The sequence below is a fragment of the Cygnus atratus genome, chromosome Z (genome assembly GCF_013377495.2).
Source record: "Cygnus atratus isolate AKBS03 ecotype Queensland, Australia chromosome Z, CAtr_DNAZoo_HiC_assembly, whole genome shotgun sequence".
In the NCBI taxonomy this organism is placed as follows: domain Eukaryota; kingdom Metazoa; phylum Chordata; class Aves; order Anseriformes; family Anatidae; genus Cygnus; species Cygnus atratus.
In genome coordinates, this window is record NC_066396.1 from 13346607 (window position 1) to 13367134 (window position 20528).

At 40.0% G+C, this 20528-nt stretch overlaps 1 long non-coding RNA gene across 1 annotated transcript in view; it reads left to right on the plus strand.

Annotated features, from left to right (window-relative positions):
- Nucleotides 1-18628, plus strand: part of LOC118256667 (uncharacterized) — a 45789-nt gene extending 27161 nt beyond the window's left edge. Inside the window, exon 4 of the long non-coding RNA XR_004781279.2 lies at nt 16436-18628. This is a non-coding gene — a long non-coding RNA (uncharacterized LOC118256667). The remainder of the gene's footprint in view (nt 1-16435) is intronic.
- The last annotated feature ends 1900 nt before the right edge of the window (nt 18629-20528 follow it).

Sequence of the window (20528 nt, forward strand, 5' to 3'; positions counted from 1 at the left end):
GAGTTGAGGATATAATCTCTGAAATATTCTGCATGGAACATGAACCTGTTTTCAATCTACTGTAAGACTGGTTTTCATGCAGTTTTTAAAAAAGTCAATGCAGCATATTTTCCATTTAATTAAATGAACCTTGTACACATGTACAATGTAGATTCCAGATTCTTTAAATTTTACAGTACTAAAATCTGGTAAAATGCCAGAAAAAGTTAATTGAGAAGGAGATACATCTTTGGAAAACATGCAATATGGTATCTGCGCTTTAAAAGACAAACCCGCTTCTGGTCCCTGATCAAGCACAAATTCAACAGATTCCACATGAATTCAGAGCATTTTCTGACAAGGCTGCAGCAAAGAGTAAGACAGAAAAACAAGATTCGACTGAGAAAGGAAAATAGGAATTAAAAAGCACTTAGTCTGCATGTGCAAGCAACCATGGGATGACATCAACATACTTGTCAGACGTTTAAAGAGGCCTCCCAACAAATTCATGAGGTTGCTTATTGCATTCATTTTACAGATGGGTTAAACTGAGAAAGCATAAAATTTCAATGGCTAGATCCCATGAGGGATCATTGGCAGAGCTGAGAACAGAAGCTGTCCCACCCAACTCCTTCCCAGTATTGACAAGAGCAACCATTTTCAAATCAAACTTTGAACTTGGCTTACAAAATCGTAACTTCTAAAAAATACTGAGATAAAAACCTCAATGCTTGTTTAACAATTAAAAAAAGATGTTTCTATGCTCAGAGAGATCAAGAAAGGGTAGCACTAGCTGAAGAGAAGAAGAATTTCTTAGAAACTATGAGGAGTTTGTTCTGAAGCCATTTCTAACCTTTATGCTAAAATTTCTGGTTTTACTGAAAATACCAACTTTTTCCCATAAACTGGCTTGTTGGTACATCTGAATATATACAAAGAAAAAGATGGGAAATAGAAGGTCAGCCTACCCTTGGATTCAGAGAATACCAGCAAAACCACAATTCTGGTGTGGTGCCAATGTAAGCAGTTTTACACCAAATATGCTATTAGGAGTGTTCATAACAAGTTGTTCTCTGAACAGAGGAACTGGGGATTCCTACGAATTCATGATCTGTTGTCTGTACAATGCTGGCCCTACTGCAAGACCCCTGGTTCCTTCTCCCTGCCCCTGCCCCAGATCATCCCCTGCCATACATCTGTCTTTCTCCTTGTCAGCTTTTGTACAACAGTACTGGTATGCCCTCAGCTTTGCCCAGTTCCCCATTTTCCCTGCTTCTTTAACACCCACAGGTCTGGTCCCTCCCTTCTATGAGCACCACAAACTCTCAGCTTCTCACGATATCCACAGCATCCTCTCCCACCTTCATCTCTCCCTCTACCCCCCCTTCTCTGTCTCTCAGTGGCAAGTGCTGTTCTTTCTGCTAAACTCAGCTGGAATGGGTAAATGAGTCTGGGTAGTATTAGGGTGAGACCTGAGAGGCAGTTTGATAGGGACATGTTCAGACACATATCACAGCCAAATAAATATCATTTCCCCAGGCAACGTGGAGCACCGTTCTGTATTATAAACTACTTGAATCAATAATAACAGCAATAATAATCACAATCATAAGTTATTTAACCTATAATAACATGGGTGTGCAAAAATACAAATGGCAGGAGTAAGCACACCCATGCAAACAAAATTCGGTGTCCTTCATAAAAAGACAGGAGAAAGGAATCTCTCAGAGAAACTTTGAAGACCTTTGTGATGCTGCTGACATAGAGGCAGAGGCAGTCATTTGCTGTCAAGCAGGTCAGTGTTGATGTCTAAGATACAGCAGACATACAATTACTTCTGAGGGAAAGGACCCTCTTCTCACCGAGGACTCACAAAAGATTCAGGAGTCCAGAAGAAAACTCTCAGTCAACTCAGCAGGCTTTGGAAAGGCACAAAAAACCTCCTCTTACTTTCCTCCACACTTCTGTCCGAATTCCCAGTGATCTTGCTGCAGTAACAAACTCTGGATGGAGAAGAGCTAAAACTAAAATGAAAACTAAATCCCACTAGAACTATTTTTAAATTATGACTCTGCTGCCATGGATTTTTTCCAAGAAATTTTTGCCCATCTGTCCATAAAACAGTTTGCCCTGGCCGTATTTCCATCCTCCCCCTAAAAGACATTTTACATCCAGTTGAGTGTCATTAGCTACCCTTACTACAGCCGAAGTTCTGATGTTTTCTCACCTCCCACGCTTGGGCCAGAAAGAGACCCCATCAAAAACATTCGGAGACTTTAATGCCTCCCCTGCTTCCTTCCTTTTTATGTTGTACAATTATATAGGCAATGAAGCACAGCTGTAACTAAAAAGTAGAATTACCATTATACCATTGCTTAGCGATTTGACTACTGAGGGAAATACTCGTTTCAGGACCGTGAGATTGCAGTAGGCCTCAGTAAGTTTTTGCATATTTTGCTTCAGTTTCCTGTTGGGAATATTTAAGTGTATGGTCTTCATATAGCTTTCTGGCTTACAGATTGCAAGGTCACTGATGGAAAAAGATTTAAACCTAAAAAGCGTGCTTAATCTATATTTTGACAGAGTTTTATTTGATCTTGGCAGGTCAAACCTCTTTGGGGAATAGTTAAAAACGTCTTTCTAAGCTCATTATTGTCATTCTAAAGCAGCTCTCAAAAACTACATAACTGCAAGCTTCAGGGTAAGGCAGCTGTACGTTTATTAGACATAACATTACACAGCAGTAGTACAAGGTCTTAGATTAGCTGGGCTGATAACGTTTTACACTATTCTGATATAATAAGTGAGACTATGTGATGTCTGCTAACAAGGCAATGAAATGTTTAACTGGTGCAATGCGTTTCTAGTAGATTAAACAGATTAATGTTACAGTCTCGTCAAAGTTGAGAAGCATTCTGGATTTTCTGGAATAGCACTAATGCATGCTGGTAGAAAGGGCATTGAGAGAGACCAAGAATGGGAGTGAAAGGAAGGCTGAGAGCTAGTCAGGTCAGTTCTCTCTCTAATCAGTAACAGAAAATAAGTGTACTGAATGTGAAGATTAACATTAAAGAAATAAACCTAACCATTGAAGTTAAGGTTGTGGAACTGGAAGTCAAGTCATACTGCAGTGAACAATAAGTGGCCGTGGTGAGTCCCACGTATCTATGAGACCCAGAGCAGAGAGAGCCCAAGTATTCGAATTAACCAAAGTGTTCAAACACACTCAAGTTCAGCCTGTGATGCCATTAATATTCCTAGACTTAATGTATACAGAACTGGTACTTTTAAGGATAATTATAGAAGGTCTGGACTTTGTAAGTTAAATAAACTTCTTTGCTTAAAGGATACAAAGAACTGTGAGTCCAGACAGGACCCACCCATGCCATACAAGAAGACCTAGGGTAAGCAGGAGGCTGAAGTGCCAAGTCCTGTGCTCAGACAAATCTCAGATGAGTTAGCATAGCAGCAGTCTCTCCTCTTCCACCTCATGTGATGTATACGCTGCGTTTCATCTTGGGTGCATAGGGGCTAGCAGGAGAGTTTAGGCTGTGCACCCACGAGTGTCTGTGTCCAGAATGTCTGGAGCTGACAGGACACAGTATTGTGTGTAAGACACTGCCTGTAAGATGTTAACCCTGCCTTTGGTGTTAGCTGCCTTCCCCAGCAAGTCTGTCTGTGCTGACACACGCTAGGTCCCTCAGTGTCCTTGGCTTACTGATGAGCTAGTCCTGAGACATCAAGGACACTGCTGCATGGTACAGACAGCTGCATGTCTGCTCTTGGGAGGGCAGGATTTATTGCTCTGGACTCAGCATCACACTGATGCAGTCACATGGCATCTGGATTGCAGCTGGTTATGGAGCAAGCAGAGGGTGAGAGGGACTGTTGGTAGGACTGTAGGTGTGGTCTGTTTCTGTACAGGAAGATGATTTTAAGGAGTTGAGCTAGAAGGGTTAAAAAATTCTCCAAAAGAAAGCAAATGTAACAAATATCAGTTATCTGTTTGCTTTGTTGGCTGCACTCCCAGAAGGCCAAAGTGCTTCTATTCTATCTGTGCGTTTCTTCCACGTCACCTGAAAAAAAATGAAGCATCGTAAATTAATTACACTCAAAAAAGCTCCTGGGTCGGGGCAAGTTGCTCCATTTCGAGTAAACTCCTGGGTTCCTGACTATCAGCACTGTCCTCTGACGAATTCAGGAAACTCTTGCTGTACATCACGTATCTCTGTGGAAAGGGAGAGAAACATATACACAAAATAAATATTCCTGAAAGGATTACCTAACCAACCCCTTGTGTTAAAATTGGTCATTGGAAATAAGTTTTCTTTTCCATTTAGAGTTGTAAAATTGCTTTTAAAATTCTGGGATTTAGAAACTATTTTATGTTACTTACAGAAAATGTCCTGGTGATCCATTGTTTAATTTTACCACTCATTGTTTAATTTTACCACTCATCTGTACAGCCCAAAGGTTGTTACTTCTGAACAAATTCTGTTCAACTGGGATTTCCAAGTGCTACACTATATTTTAATATGTACTGTAATATTATTTTGAAGTTCTTTGGGTAATTGCATCTTCAACTAATTGCATCATGGATTTATGATACAGTTTATGTGGTGCTTGTTCCTCACAACTGCCTCCTCAGCTAGGAATCATTTTGCTCTTCTCGAATTGAGTAGAAATATTGTCTGGTAAAACTTCCTTCCCCATCCAGTTCTTAAGAAAACAAAACCTTCACTTTGATTTTGTGCATTTGTAGTCAAAGACTTTCCAAGTAAAGAGCATTGATCTGAAAAAGGCTTACAGCAGCACTCATCATTTTCAAACTACTTCAATACATAGACTAAAACAGAGGCTTAATGTATTGGGTATTGCGTGCATCCTGTTTTTATGTGTTTTACTTCCTTGAGTTAAACTCCTGAGATTATCTTTTAGAAATCTATTGCGTTAAATGCCATTCTGCAGCCTTAACTGAACCTATCAATGACTAACAGTTTTTTTTTCTTTCTTTTTTTTTTTTTCTAAATAGACAAATCCAGCTAGACACTAACTGTGAAGTAGATCTGCTCAGCCTGTGTGTGTGTATAAGCTTCTTAGAATTTGCTGCTGTTTTCATTCCTGTTATTTGTAAGTCACCCTTACGTGTAAGCATCCTCTGAAAACAAATAGTAATAATACTATAACCACTTGTTTATGGTTTGCACAGAGATGCAGTTGGCACATCAGCTTGCTAGCCAGTTGAGTCTGCTATTGCTTGATAGCACACATGAGAAATACATAAAGGGATACCCATATACACCACTTACCTTGTCACAACAGCAGCATTAATTGTTTGGCTCTCCAATTAGAAATCTCTCCCATTGCTTAGGGTGATTGTATTGGGTTTGACTCAATTGCTTGGAAGGCAATTGAAAATAATTAGAAATTCAAAGAGTTGCATTTCTTCCTGAAAGTCAGTCCAGTTCCACTGTGGTCCACACTGGTGTACCCCCATCTATGCCTAACTAATATAGTGTGAGTGTATTTCTAATGGCATTATCATTTAGATATTAATGTTAATCTTTACACAGGCATATCAACTGAATTAAAATAAAGAAAACTGCATTGAAATGCTAGCTGTTAACATGAAGGTAATTGCTCTGGATTTCAGAGTCTCTGTCATACATTGAAATATGATCTTTTTGAGGAATGGTATTTTTCAGAATCAAAGATATTATGATTTTTTAATTTTTAAAATAGGACAACAATAAAATTGAAATTTGTGCAGCAAGACAGTTAAATATGTTAGTGGTCCCACTGCATTACTGCTTACATTCTCAGAAATAGGCATTTACTGAAATAACTTCTTGAAAGGTTCCAGAACCATTGCTTGGGCCTGTGTATGTAAAATGTGGACAATAGTTAATAATATGGGATGTACTGTCTAATGCAGAGGTGGCATATGAAGCTTCCTATTTCCTAAAATAACAGCCCTGAAAACACAGGAGGAAAATGCACAGGAGAAATGGGAGAGCTAATTGAAACGGCAGATTTACAGTGTAGGATGAAAAAGCAGGAAGAAACAAAAGGGACTGTTATTATCTGAAGATAAAATCCTGATGCTGTATTTGTATTTGCACAGGTTAATAGATAATTTTGGAATAAAAAGTGAAGCCCTAACCTCCATGAAAGTGACAGTAAAGCACAGTACAGTTACTTTTATGGGCTAGGGCTTGGCTCTGCTTTCCAAGGGCAGACTTATGTCCTGGCTGAATCTGTCTTGGATATCTCTTGAATCAGCAGTGAGAGCAGAAGCTCCTACCCCCTGACCGAGAGTTGCTTTGAGTGTAGGCAGGGATTTTTCACTGGGTTGTTCTGCTTGTTACAAGGTGAAAGAGGAAGAAGTGGGAGAGAATTTGAAAGTGGAAATCCATCTACTGCCAGAGGTCTGTTACTGGGTCAGCTGCAGTCCTGGGCTTTTTATAGAAAAAAAATGTCCTGGGCATGGCAGGGATGAAATTGAGTAAGAAGATGTTTTAAAGTATGAGAATGGCATGAGCTTTCAGGGAAAGGAGGCTGTATGGAGTAGCCCAGAGGCCCTGAGCTTGGCATGATCCTATTCTACATACAGTAGGGTCTGTAGCACACGCAACGCAGATCTAGAATGTACACACTGATCTTTTGGTGTACTGCATGCCCAGTCTACTTTGAGCATGATCCTGTATGTCCTGTGGGTCCATGCAGTGAAATGGCACTGAGAAAGGGTGCGAAGGGGAAGGGAGATGCCTTCTCCCATATTTCAGCAGTTGCCATAATCTGCATTGGCCTCACGAACCTGTGAAGACATTCATTGTTTGAAGGGAAATCTTACTCTTTATCTTCAGCAGTATTACCCTGATCTGGAAGGAAATCCTGCAGTGTCACTACAGTCAGTGCAGAGAGCTGCAGCCAGCCAGCGTCGGTCTGGCTGCTGTCACCAGCACTGGTTTTCACATTAATTCCAGTGACTTTGCTGGCATTACACTGATTTGATTTTAAAATATTCTCCTGGATATGAATTCCATGTGCGCATGGTCTGGGCAGAATTTGTTTGTTTGTTTGTGTTTTGATGGTTTGTTTGTCTTGGAGGTTATTATAGGGCAGGGCTGACATCCTCACCCTGCCCAAAGCAAAGGCAGATCATGGCCTCACTGCTGCAGCGCAAGGATCCCATTTAAAACCTTCTCCTCTGCCAGAACAGGCAGCCAAATTGTAGCATGGAGTCTGACAGCAAGAACCAAGTGTTTTTTTTTTTTTTTTTTTTTTTAAAGCTATCTTGAAAATATGTTTCCCCAACCATAGACATTCAGTGGAGGCTTTGTTTCACTGCTCTGCATTCAGGTTTGTGCAACATGTGTATCTTGAACCATGATTTGAATTATGAAGTTTTCCTTCTGTTTTGAAAGAACACATACAAACACAGCAGGATCAGTTAGTCTTAGGGAGCAATCCTTTTTTTTTTTTTTTTTTTCATATGGTGCTTTGCACTTGCAAAACACTAAAGTTACCTTAAATATTATGAGTGTTAAAATTTTTCATACCATCTTCTTGATGAGCATGGATACATTTCAGAAATAACCATTTGCTATACAAGGCTGTTACAACATCCAGCCTGAGTGGCAGCTCTGTGTACACAACTTTGCAGCTGTCTACAGGTTTGCAATTGTAGAATTAGGAACCAGGGTAAAAGTGAATCTTTCTTAGTGTGATTAAGAAGGGAGACCTTGCAAGGCCTCCTCAGGGATCTTTAAACATGAGAATTAAGAAGGTTGCATGTCAAAGTAAGTGGGCTTTGTTGCTGTCTCTGTATCAAGGCTGGGGAGCAGAAGTGAAGGCCGTGGTACTTTGCTTCTCAGATTTCTGAGCAGTGGAAATTCTTCCGTGGCTGGGTCTGCTAATATTGAATGCTTGCTTTCTCATTCAGTGTCTCTTTCAGATGAATATGTTGTTTCTCTTCTCAGGAGCACGCACTTTTCCGCCCCCGTCTATAATGCTGCTGCAGTATGAGATTATGTATTCTTTATGAGAGACAGCTAATTTCTGAATATTTGAGAACAAGATGGTTTTTCAGGACTTTTCAACCACACAAATTCATCAGCAGTATGTTCTCCTGTTTTCTGATGGAAATGAAAGCAAATCCAATGTATTTTGTTACTGTTATGAATCATACTAGACACAATTTGATTTTCTTTATATATAAAAACAGACTCATCAGTTTATTCTGTCAATGAAACTCTGTCCAACAATTCCATCTGCTATACCAACACACTGTACACTACCAGTTTGACTATTTCTATTAGCTGTGGTGACTAACTACCTTTTTTAAGATCATCAACCCTTTCTACTGATGGATGCTGATGGAAAAAAAATCTCTGTAATTAAGACATTATTTTGGATTGTTGTCACATAATTTAGTGGTTTGTATGTATAGAACATTGTATCTTCAAGGGAGAAAATTCACATGTGAGAGTTCCAAAGCCTACAATAGTGTTTTTTTTTTTTTTTTGGTGAAGAGGTCAAGGCTCAATTATTTTCACATCATTTTAATTTCTGACTCTGATCTTAAAGTGTGATTGTATTGACTTTTGGTCTTCCATCTCAGTGGTTGCAGCTCTAGTCTTGGTAATTAATCAGACATGAAAAGCAACAGGGATTTGGAAGGCATTTAGGACAGCCAGAAGGATGCAGACATTTCTGGAAATGGATGCAAGTGAAGCATGAAGCTAGACTGTAAAACCCAACTGACCTTGTTAGCACTTACTGTCTCTCTCTTCCCCACTCAAGCAGACTGTAATAGATTAACAGAAGCCAAAAACCTGATTCTATGTATCCCAATTTATTTTAATTTGTAGACAGAATCAAACAAGAAGCGCTTCAAGAATAGATTGAATTTTGGTTTGGATTTCCACTGTTCTTTGGTATTTGAAGAGCAATTAATCCATTTTTCTACCTGCACTTGAAGGTCATTTTCCTGTAACATTCCATACAGCATAACTTGGTGTTGTGTCCATTTTCACAAGGCATTTTCTGATGCAAACATGGATTGATGAAATGTAGGTCAAATACAATCTGAAATGTTGAAAAGCAAACTCCATTATTTATTGTTAACTTGGGTTATGCTGTGCCCTGGGTAAGCAGAGCAGGAGGCAATCACAAACAGCTGACTGCCTAAATACCTGAGATGGAAAAAGGGAGCAGTAAAATAGCAGAACAGCAGAGCAGTCATATAAACATCATCCCAGTTACATGAATTTTTAGCCCATGATTTTGGGTGGAATTTTCTTTCTTTAAAGAAACAAACAACCTAAAAGTCAGGTCAGTGAGGGTTAGGTACTGATTATAACAGAACGTTGAGAATCTCAATTTGAAAATATTAATTACTTTGAAATATTGGTTTTCAACATGATGCTCCAAATTTTTCAATTATTGAAATGCAAATATTTAAAAGCCCCAAATATGTACTAACCATTGTTGCTTTCTTCATTGTTCACTTCTGTTGCCTGATAGTGACAAGTTGAATGTGGCTTTCTGTTCACACGGTTCCTTAGAAACCTCTGTGCCTTGCAGTGCATTAGCTTTATTCATCCGCTATGTCCAGTGCAACACGATACCTGGAAACTCAGTGAAGTCTCAGATAGTTTTGTTTTACTTTTTTTCTTATAGAGTCCCATTTCTTATATCGGGATACATTCTCTCTGTGTTTTCATGCATTTACACTTTGAAATGTGAGCATCCACACTTAATACTCTAATTGCATCTTTGTCGTCCTGGTCACAAAAGACATCCCATAGCCATCATAATAGCAAAGTAGATCTCTTGTTTCAAACCGGCACTTGTCTTGGTTAAAGAGGAAAGGGCTCCTCCCAGCAGAGACAGCTGAACATCCATGCAGCATTAGCCAGTTGTACTTGAAGGGAAATTAAGAACAGAATGAGCTTCCAAATGAACGGTTAGAATGTAAGAGCTCCATACAATGGTTTAAACTGGTTAAATGACAGAGGGTTGGCACTGTGGAGCATTGTCCTTCCCACTGACTCATGGTGTTTTGTATTTCTAAAGCAGGTCTGAAAATACAATGGACTGAACATATGTGATCAAAATTGCCTGCTAAGAGTAGGGGGGTTTGTTATTGTTTTTGTTTGTTTGTTTGTTTTTTATGATATTTGGAAGCTGCAACTCACATTGGTCCATATCTTCAGAAACAAATCAATAGTGTGCTAAAATACATATCAGTATCTCCAGGGAAAAGAAAGGGATCTCTGCAGTCCAAATCATCATCTTTTCCGCCTCTTCAGAAACAAAAGCAGAACAACAGAATAGAGGAAAATCTGCTGTCAACTGTGATACTCTTTTTTTCTTAAGCCATGACAGCTTATGAGATGAGAACTGTTTTAACCAATAGAATTATTGTTCATTGCTGAAACTAAAATAGGAAATAGAAGATGGAGAAATCCTGACTGCCATTGAAACCTGTGGAGTGATGAATGTACAGAAGTTTGGACTCCATCACTATGTCTCCTCCCAGAATGTTAAACTGATTTGCAGCCCTCTGAATACAAGTCTGTTAACTTTTTTTAATTGCTAAAGATTCACATTTCTTGCTCAAAGCTACATCATTGTTGCTCCTGCATAAAGGAGGACCAGGGGCTTGAAGACTTGTACAACAATAGGTGCTAAATTGGAATTGAATGCTGTGCAGGTGTGATATTCAGGGGCTTTCACCCACCGGTGGCTTCACTGCTAGGGCTTCTATCTTTGTACCTGCATCTTGTTTGGGTCATAACTTTTATTTCTGGTTTGAGAGGACCATACTTTTGCCTGGAAAGCACAATCAAGCAGGTAAATGCAGACAGCTTTTGAAGGGTGAGTCCTCAAAGATGCACTTGGCTAGCTGGAGTAATAACATTAAATCCTGCTAACCCTTGAGATAACTAGCACTGACATTTTGGTGCAATAGGATGCCAACCAGCCTTGGTTGTAGTGCAGGTGATTACAACATAGGGAATCCTTAGTTCCTTGAGTAGGTCTTCAGAACTGACAGAAGGTCAAGGACACCCTGGGACATAGTACCTCTGGGATTCTTCCCACTCAGGTTGAGACCCTTTCTGGATTAAACATGTCAGTGGTAAATCAAATGCTATTAGTAAATATAAAGTCTGATCCTGGTGTTTTATATTGCTGTAATTAGTTCTCCTTCAAATATAAGTAAATGCCTAGCTATGTTATACTTTCTGCTAATGTTGATGGGCTTGATTCTGATTTCAAGAGTATTTTTGTCAGCAGTGAAACGTATGTTCTGCTTCTGCAGTGTCAGTGTTGCATTTGTGCAATACTCCTCTGAAACTTCACAGTTCAGCATTTTACAGCAATAAACTGCACTTGAACAACATGAGCAGGGGAAGGTGCCTTTCCCACAGCATAGCACTGTTAGGCAGCTGAAGTGGTTAAATGTATTGCAGGTGCCTTAACACCCTGTTGCTCCAGCAAGGAAGTCTCTTTAATTTCACCAGAACATTTCTGAGAGCAAAGATATACCTAGTTATGAAATGTTGCTTTTTTATCTATTTGTATAATCTATTGTGTTTAATAACTATTTGCAGTTAAGGAAATACATTTAGCTTTCTAGTATGTGCCAAAAAAAATCCTCAGTATTTAATTTTCTCAGTGTTAATGTTCGTTGGACGCATTTCTTTGTGGTGAATAGACTGCTCCTGCCTTCTGGGCTCTTTTTTATTCACAGACTGTGTTTGGGAAGCTTTTGCTTATTTCCAGTCCTCCAGAGCCTGCAGCTGATTGGATCTCTATTGTGCTTGTGAAAACAGATTCATATAGTCATTGTTCACTGCTAACAGACAATACAGTTTTGTGCTGTAGTGCGGATAGTTCACTGTCTGGTGCCTGTTATCACAGATCCCTGCAGTCTGGGTAGGTGCATACATTGCCTGGTGCATGGCAGCGTATTACTTTGCCCGGTGCTAAAGGGGAATAGCAGTTGTGACTGCACCTCCTTTGCAAGAGCTACAGCATTTCTCCACAGCAATGGCTTCCTCATTCATCTGGGTGCGTTTAGATCAGTGCGTACTGCTGTCAGCTCAGGACAAAGAGCCCATTCTCAGTTCCTCCATAGCTGAGCCAGGCCGTGCATCTTATGTGCGCAGTTAGGTAGCTGCATCAGGGGTTTGGTTACAAGAATACATGCGGAGGCCAGGATAGGAAGCCTGACTGTGTGAGCTCGGATGCTGTTCAGATCCCACTTTCCAGCATCCTGCCTCTCTAAAGAAAGGCCAGCCAGTGAAAGACTCTCAGGCTTGGCTGCCTGCATTCCTCTAGCAATTTTTCTGCTCGTAAAGAGACTCTAATTTGTTGTATAGGAACTGACGGGCTTCGAAGAATAGAACTTCTGGCCTCCCTTGTTGTGGGACAGAAGCAAGGCCAGTGCCTGCCAGCATTTATGGACCTGGACTGTTTCTTATTCGTAGTTCATCACACTGGGCTTGCTTTCTTCAGCTGGAATTTGTCAATGTTCTGACTATAAAACTGTGGTCAGAGACTCACTGTGTGTGAATGCTGGAAAGGAAAAAGGAACTGTGCAGGAAAGGCTGTGGGATGTACAGCTCAAGCAAGGTGTATGGGTGGTGGATTCTGGTCAGGTCTATGTGACAAGGAGAGGGCAGAAATTTCCATTACAGAGATCAGAAGCCTTATTGTGGTGAACAGGGTTGGAGTTCTTGAATCCAACTTTGCTTTGGGCACTCACTTGAGCCAGACATTGAGAAATCTGCCAGGGGTTGAAAACACAGAGATAGATGAGAAGGGCTGCACAAGAGACCTCAGGCCAGGGATTGGACCAGTGGCAGAGGTACGGAGTTTCAGAAGCCAGAGTAACTCCATTGAACAGCTGATGTTGCTGCAGAAACTCAGTTAGCTTAATGACAGTGATGTAGAATGGATTTTCCTGGGAGATCTTCTGTCTGTGTCTATGCAGTAGATGAAACAGTGCTGGGTACTGAACCCTGATCATCTGCACTGTTAAATTGTTAAAGCAATCCCAGGCTTGAATTTTGCCCAGGCTAGTTCTCCCAAACTCTGTGTGGTTTGGGAGTTATTACAAGAGAATTCTCACTCCCAGTAAGTAGCTTGATGGCAATGTGGGTTTGATAATATAGACTCATTTCATGCCAGCTGCTCCCAGCTCAGACAGTGGTACATTTAATTGTACCAATACGTACATGTGTCCAATGTATATACGTTCATGTATATACGTTCATGTCCAATACGTACATGTGTCCAAATATACAATACGTATATGTGTCCAATACGGCACGTTAGAGGAAGTTCTGGTGGGGTTGTATTGTCAGACCTGAAGCAGGTGGGCAGAAAGTCTATGAATATGTGAGGACTGGCGATGAGGAAGCTCTGATGTGACTGAGTCATCAGATATCTCTGCATTTTAGTTGTCTAGGTATATATAGATAGATCAATATGTAATATAAAATATTTAAAAGTCATTTTAAGTGTCATATATGTGTATATATATACATATGTGAATTTTTAATTAATAGTTTTTTTCCCTTTTTGCTTTGTGTCCCTCAGAATTCCCAAATGCTTGAGAAAATATATATTAACCACAGTTAATATATATTTTTATTGTAATCATCCAAAGCCAAAACTAACTGAGCAGAAGAAAGCTTAATGGTGCTGGAGGGAGTCCTAGAATATTGTTTTATTTATATTAGAAAATAATCCTTGCAGCTATGGAGTTTGCAGGCTCTGCTGCACGAACATGGGTATCCCTGTGTGCCCACAAATACATTCAAGGCAGCAAGGCAGTAAAGTTTTGTAGGTGATCTCTGGGGGACATTGAAGCTGGAAATTCCAAGGGCTCAGAGACTTTACTCTCTTTCATCTTAACCCTTCTGCCCATTATTGAGAAATTGGCTGCTTTCTTTCTAATTTTAAGAGATGACACACTAAAACTGTTTTGCACCACAAGCAATTTTGAGCTGAGTTAGTTGCCAGCCAGGTGCAGACATCGTGTGAGGGGCCGATGGCAGTGCAGTTGGAAATGGTAACAGCCTGTTTGTGATCAGCAGGCAAGCAGTGATTGGGATGCAGCTATTTGATACAGTATGTATGTCTCTTGGAAATGTTATGCATTCCTTGCGTCCCGTTTTAGTCTGATTTACCTGTATTGGCTGAGCTGCTCTGACAGAAATGAGACAGCAAGTGTTTCGCTGTAAGTTGTTCACTACAATGGAAATGAGAATTTTGTTTTATCCCTATTTTGGATAATGAAGGGTCTACCCAGTCTCCAAGCTGTTTTATCAAGTTCTAATCCAGGACCTTTACCTGCAGCATCCTAACCCTTCCATGGACAATTATAAACTGGCAACACATCAGTCACTACAGAGTTTAGACAGCCTGCTTGTGTAGACATTTGGTGTCTCAGGATACCAGCAAAACAGATCCTTGTAGTCACGTTAAGCTCCTGTGTTTGGAGATACTCAAATAGCTGTCTCCCACTGATTCCCGTCATCTGCCATGAACATGCCCCTGCTCTTGTTGCAAAGAAGGGCCTCATGATGTGTAAGCCTTTCACAGCCTGAATACCAGGGTGTGTCTTGAACTACAGTTTTCAGTTCTCTTTGGGGTATTACTGGATTTGGGACCATTTACAACAGCTGTATGGCAGATTGCTTGGATACCGCTCCAGCTAAAGCAGCATTGGCTGTGAATTCCTACATTCCCCTTAATCTGTGTCATCTTGTTTTGCTGAGAATCATCAGGACCTCTCTCTGTGTTACATCTCCTCTACTTTCAAGACCTCCAACTGAAGCTTTGCATTTAACTGTCTTTATGTACTATGAGGGGATTTCATCTCACCCAACTTGGCTGCACAGAAGTAAGACATCCAGTCTTAGGCAGTAGTTAGGCTCCCTCTATGGTCAGTATCAGATACCTACTTTAGAAACAGATAATTTTCTTTTGGAAGTACCTGTCTACCTGCCTAGATGAGATGTCCTCTGTGACTATCATAGATTTTATAGTGGAAAAAGACGCATCTAACTCTTAAGATACTAATACTAGTAGCTCCACAACCTAAAACATTAAGATGTTAGCCATAACTTACAGTCTGCAAAATCCTAGGAGGTTCTTGATCGTCTTAATTTCTTTGTAGGATAGGAGGCAAAAATGGGTTTCACTGATGTATGTTACCTCCATAACTGAGCTGCTTATAAAAGTTCTGAAAAGAGACTTTATATCAGAGGGAGGTTTGCTTTCATTTTCTAGGTGTGCTTATTGATATTCAAGCACAGAAGAAGTGCAGGTTGGTTAGAGAACCACTGCAAATTTGTGAGTGGTCAAATTATGGCCCAGATCTCCCTCCAGCTCCTTGGGTCAGTAGCACAGTTACCTTGATCTACTAGCAGATGCTGGGCAGCTGTGACCACATCACAAGCTGGAGTACCACATGCTGGAGCAGGCAGTAGACATGGGGAGCTGAGACTGCAGACACTCAAACATGAGCTGGCAAGCAGCAGACTTCAAGGGACCAATTCCAGAAAAACAAGGGATTCCAAGGAACCAGTTTTAAAAGGCATTTACTGAAATTATGGATTTATGTGAATGATTCTAATTGACACAATGCAAATATTACAGGAAATAAATACTTAAGCAATACAACTGCATAAAATAAACAGAAAAAAATAGTTATATATTTAAATTTCTCTATGTGTTATGATGCTAAAAAAATAAGCAAGTTTCTAATAGGTGGGTAGTAGGTGGGCTTTAAATATGAAATTCATAGGAAGGGAGAATCTATTGCATCTCCAAGAGGGGAAGCTCTGTGTGAACATGAAATAGGCAAATACCAGTGCTTTTTGTTTTGTTTTGTCTTGTTTTAAATCTAACCTCTAACGTACGAGATTGCTTCTCAGTGCTTCTCTACAAATATGGCATGTGGGTGTACTTAATTTATCATGTTATTTCTAGGCATGCTTGGTCAAGCTTTTTGCCTAATTTTTTTATTGTGGGTTACTTTAGCAGTTCTGTTCTGTGGTCAGTTCTAGTTTTATAAGTAGTAAAGTTGTTACTTCTGTCACCTCTGATTTGTCCCTGTTCCCTGTGAATCGTCTTCCACTTGTATCTCTTTTTGGCCTTAGACTAAACCCTTTAATTTATACAGCATTCAACAAAAACATTTCCAGAAGTCTGTTACCATTATTATCTTCCCCTCTAGTGAACTCAGTACTTGTTTGTACAGCACGTACTGCATAAAGTCTAAAAGATGTCAAATATAAAGGCTTCTTGGCTTCCAGAATAAAATCTGTATCTGTGTATCTAATCAGAGCTGTCTTTCTCACTCCAGCCTGGTAAAAACTGAATTGCCATAGAGCTCAGGAAAGACCACTATTTTTTATTTTTTTTTTTGCAGGTGCATCTTTTGTGGATATGTGGATATGCTTGTAAATCTGTTTTCTGGATTGTTTGGAAGGTTGGAAGGTGATCCTAAGTATGTCCAAGGAAGAAAAGCATTACAGTGAGCAGAGATGAATACAAATACAAATGTCCCATCGACTGCTTAGAATCCATACTATTTGACAGCATCTGGGTGAGGTTTTCCATATGTCGACGTAGTAGAAACTGCAGATTTCAAAATTGAATTTTTGTGAAAGTTGAAAGAATTTTCTGTAGTATTTTAAAGGATTTTGAGGACACACTGTTGGGATCTAATTTGTACATTCTCAGAATGAGAATATGCTTAACTGTGGCTACAGCAAAACATTTATGAAAATGTTCTCTTGCTAATACAGATCTTCTAGTTCTTTGACACACTTGCACCATTTTTAAACATGTCCAAGGAACTAGGTAAATACAGAGACTATTTGGCCAGACCCAGCTTTGTCTGCTACTGAGATTCTGCTGCCAGCTACAGCCAGGTGGTAAATTCAAGCCCAGCTTAAGGATATTTTTATAAGATGCAGTCAGTTCAGCAAAGACCACCTGGGAGTGGAGCAGAGATTGCTGTTTAAGGAATTGAGCTGACATAACAGCTCCAGTATATCCCCCAGTAATTGAACTGGAGATGCTGTCCTCTGCTTTTAGGATTTACAGAAGGTTGGTCTGCTTTGACCTGACGGCAATTTTAAATAGTATGGTTAAGTTTTTTCAGTTTCCACAACCAACCGAACACAGTCATTTGGCACGGACCACAGCCAGTGCCTTTGACCTCCTGCATATGTGACCAGTTGCACATTGATTAGGGACTGACTTACATAGAATTTTAGTCTCATTCCTGTAAGTTCCACAATAAGCTTGACTGTGTGTGACCATGTGTAAACAAGTGTATATATGCGTCCGATTTTAGCAAAGACGTCCTTGAACTTCAGTATGCAACTTGAAGTCAGCCCTGGTTTTAAGTATGGTGAGGTTAAACCCTCTTCTCCCTCTCTAGTCTGCTCCCCTTGAAAATAACCTGTACATTACCACATTATATCAGCATTTAGGATTCCTAGAATAATGAATAACAATTGTGTCAGGTTGCCTGAGTGCAGTTCATGCCAAATTTGTGCAACAATTGCAAGTGGAAAACCAAATCTTTTCAACTATCTAGTGAACTCAAAAAAAAAAAAAAGGCCCCTCAAAACCTGATCTTATAGATCTTTTAAGAATTTGCTTAATCCCAAATATGTGAATAAAACAGTTGGTTTTGGAATATTTGTAAGTGGACTTTAAGGATTTGTTTAAATGTTTTGCTGGAAGGATCATCAGGGATCTGCAAGACAGTGTCTTTTCTCTGTCAGTTCTCTCAATGACATTTTTAAAAGCTGCTCACTAAGAGTTTATGCTGAACTCCATGCTGAATGGATACAAATTTGTAGAGATTTTAGGTAGGGAAGACATATGGTGAGAGAACACAGAAATCTGATAGTTTCCTGAGACATAATATTCCTCCAAAATATTGAAACAAAACTATTTGATGTGTGTAGGATGGATTTTAAATAAATATGGTAGTCTGGCCAATCCAGAGATGAGGATATCCTTGAATAACCTTTGACAGCACTCCCAACTGTTCTTTGAACAAGCAGAGAAGTATGTCAGAGGCCTTAGTTTTTGCTCATGTTGGGCCTCCTCCAAGATACCACTTCTGGGCTTCTGAGTCAATGAGGCCCCTGCTCGCTGCAGGGTATCTGAACAGCACAACGCTCTTGGGCTTCCAGAGCCACTCTCCTAGTGAGCAACTGCATTTGTGGCAATCAGGATGGCAGAGTGAAAGACAGAATTAATTGCCTAAGAAAGTAATCTGTAAGGAAACAGTAAGGAAAACCCTAGTTTAGGCTTTTAAAATTATTATTTATTTATTATTATTTTTTACATCCAGGGAAAAGACAGAAAACAATGTAAGTCTCCAAAGAGGTGGGCATAGCATATGGCAAATATGCTGAACCCTGATGTAGGAAGCAGTTTATGTTAGCTGATAAAACTCTAGTATGCTCATGTCTATCAGAACACTGACTGGGAGACAATCATAACACAGACTACATAGTTTTGTTGTTGTTGTTGTTTTTGTTTTGTTCTTCCTATGTCCTTCATTCAGTAGAAGGTGTCCAGGCACTGAAGTCAACTGACATGTCAAATTCACAGGAGCAATCCAAGACATTCCAAGAAATGATGTTGGAGGGTTAACTTACTTTTTACTTTGAAGGCAGATGGGCTGCAGTCAAAAAAGAAAAAAAAAGGCAAAAAAAAAAAATAAAGCAGCAGCAAATAGTAGACAGACAGTTTTGTTTACAACGACTGAAGATACCAGTTTTTAAAAAAATAGTAAATGAAATCAAACTGCTCTACTCTGCCATCCCTCTAAATAGGATAAACGAGGAATATGATCAATGTATTTCTTGAAGGGTTTTAATGCCCTGTCATTTAGATAAGGACTCTGATTGTTGTCATGCAGTACATTTTCTAATAGCAAAAGAGAACAGAGAAATAACGTACTTAACCCAATATGGTCCTGTGCTAACCCCAAGAGCATGCCTTTATTCCTCAATACGTGTTTTGTAGGTATCTGGGTGACGCAGTCATACTGTTTGTGTGGCCATAAGTCTGACAGACAAAGCTCCAAACACATTATGGAGTTACATAAATCAGAAGTAATATATTGTAGATCAGCAAGAAGACTAAAATAAGTGAACATGAAGACCTGTATCCTATTATTTTGCCGTATTTTACAGGCTTAGTTCAAGAGAATTGCAGTTTATATGTAATGTGCTGGGAAAAAAGTATTACAAATGTCTATTACACTACATCAAATCAAAACATTTTGGAGTTCAACAGCACAGAGCACATGCCAGATTAAGAAGTGAGTTAATTATGTCAAAGAATATTGATAGAGAAGATAATGAAGAAGATACCAAATCTTGGCAGTCCCAGTAGAGTGTGCTGCTCACAAACAGAGCTTTATTTAGGTGACTCTTAGATATGGGGCCAAGTGTTTCTATGTGAGAAAAATGCATCTTAATTTAAGGTTTGGCTGAAGAGACCATATAAAAATTATATGATGGCAAATGCCAGCTGTGTTTCATACAAAGAAATCCTAGTAGCATAACCTTCCTGTAGGAAGAACATATAATATACCACAGAGGATTAAGTAAGAGAAACCTTGAAATGAAAGCAGAATTCCATGAATAGACCCTTCAGTCAGACATTACAATAAAATGTCAGCTGGCTTAATGGGGCAGGTCATCCACTGCTTCCAGTAAGCCTCCTAATTCAATTTGTTGTCTACAGACAAGTATTCTTGTTCAGGGGTCACTACAGGAAACTGAAAACTACCTGAATTGAATTTCTGTTACTTTAATATGCAGTTTTGGAAGGTGCATAGTTCTAGGTAAATATGTGGATTTGAGTGCAGAGCAGTCACATTAATCACCTCCAGCATATCATAGAGTCACAGAATGATTTGGGTTGGAAGGGACCATAAAAATCACCCTCCCTATTCCAACTCCCCTGCCAGGGAAAGGGATGTCACACACTAGACCAGGTTGCTCAAAGCCCATCCAAACTGACCTTGAACACCTCCAGGGATGGGGCATCCACAGCCTCTCTGGGCAACCTGTGCCAGTGACTCCCCACCCTCTGAGTGAAGAACTTCTTCCTAACCTCTAATCACCATCTCCCCTCTTTTAATTTAAAACCATTCCCCCTTGTTCTATCATTATCTGCCCAAGCAAAAAGTTGCTCCATCTTTTTTATAAGCACCTGTTAGGTACTGTGTTGAGGTCTCCCCGGAGCCTTCACTCTCACCCTGTCTTCATAGGACAGGTGCTCCAGTCCTCTGATCAACTTTGTGGCCGCCTCTGGACCTGCTCTAACAGCCCCACATCCTTCTTGTGCTGGGGACCCCAGCCCTGGATGCAGCACTCCAGGTGGAGCCTCACAAGGGCAGAGCAGAGGGGCACAATCCCCTCCCTCCACCTGCTGCCCACCCCTCTGTTGGTGCAGCCCAGGACGCAGTTGGCCTTCTGGGC